Here is a 1,540-nt window from a genome sequence, read left to right as displayed (position 1 = left end):
CTGTTTATACTCCCATTCTTCTGTCTTCATCCTCTTTGGCCCGCAGGATCTCCCCGGGGAACCTGCGGAAACATTCCCAGTTCTCATTGTTGTACCCCGACCATTTTATGAGATTTTCTGGTGTAAGACCATTAATTACTATTTGACCTCTGTTAACGGCTCATCTTAGACATATGAACAACGTATGTTCGGCATCGTCGTTCAATGTATGTTGAACGAACATAATGTATGTCAATGTCAATGTATGTCGTTCAACGTATGTTCGGCATCGCTTCTCGGCCTCTTGGCTAAGATCAAAGTGTAGTATCTGTTCTTATCAGCTTAACTCATGATGTACTACGCCGTTAAAACTTAACCTTCATATTCAACCGTAACTGTCAAGCGTTTTTCAGTCTTGGTGATTCAGAATGCCTCCACTGGGGCAATTGAGCCTTAGTTTCGACATCATATTCGTAAATCCGTGTTTCTTCAACTGTAAAGACACGTTTCAGTTGTTCTGCATCGTTTTTGACTTCATTTAGCGACTCCTGAGCAACTTCCATTCGCTGCTTTTTTTGTTCGAAGTTTAACAGTTTTTGAGCAAATTTTTGCTATCATTTTTTAGGATTTTTTCATATCCAAAACATCCGAAAAAATGTTATGGCATGAGCCGATCGATATCCCAACATCATCAACGACATCTCTGATTGTAATTCTTATTCGTAATAATTTCTTTCACTCTTTTCCACGTTTTCATCGGTTGTTGATGTACTGTGGCTTCCGGGGTGGTAGTCATATTCAACGTCTTCACGACTTTCTTGGAAACGCTTATACAAATCGTAAACCCTTTCTTTACTCATAGCAGACTCATCTAAAGCAATATTTAACATTTTTAAAACATTGCTATACTTTATTCCAGTCTTATAGCAAGATTTAATACAAGTTCTCTGATTCATTATTTATACAAATAAAAATCGCCGATCGTACCAAAACACTTGTTATCCTTTTGATAGTTGACTACCGAGTAAACATCCAATGTGACTACAAATGTACAGATACTTTGCAGATATTTTTACCAATTCAACAACGAAAAAATCTCGAGAATTGGATTAATTCTCGTTTACTTTTTGAACACACCTCGTATGTTAGATGCTATGTGAAACAATGTATACGAAATTATAAAACAAAATGTAATGAGGAAACAAGTACAAGATCTCCCTTTAAAAATTAATTTTCTAGACCGTTATTTGAGTGAAAATAGCACTATAGTATGTAAATTATAAATGTTAACACATCAGATAAACTGTGAAAGTTAATACCCGATCTGTTTCAACCGTTGTATTTGATCGGTACCACTCTATTCAATATAAAATCGGGTAAAAGGCAAGACTAATTAATAATCTACTGGTTGGACTTCCCACTTACGGTAAATCTGTAGCAATTCAAATAAAATCAAAATGGAGGTTGAAGTATCAGAAACTCAAATACTTCTTATTACTCATCACCAGTGGCGGCTCGCGTATTGGTAGTGTGGAACTGCAGTGCTCCCTATTTCCACTTG

At 36.4% G+C, this 1,540-nt stretch overlaps 1 pseudogene; it reads left to right on the top strand.

Annotated features, from left to right (window-relative positions):
* Positions 1–267: 267 nt before the first annotated feature.
* Positions 268–379, top strand: LOC142318568 (U2 spliceosomal RNA; annotated as a pseudogene).
* The last annotated feature ends 1,161 nt before the right edge of the window (positions 380–1,540 follow it).

The sequence above is a fragment of the Lycorma delicatula genome, chromosome 1 (assembly GCF_047948215.1).
Source record: "Lycorma delicatula isolate Av1 chromosome 1, ASM4794821v1, whole genome shotgun sequence".
Taxonomy (NCBI): Eukaryota; Metazoa; Arthropoda; class Insecta; order Hemiptera; family Fulgoridae; genus Lycorma; species Lycorma delicatula.
The sequence above is the reverse complement of the archived record's forward strand: the minus strand, read 5'-3'. Positions and strand labels throughout refer to the sequence as shown.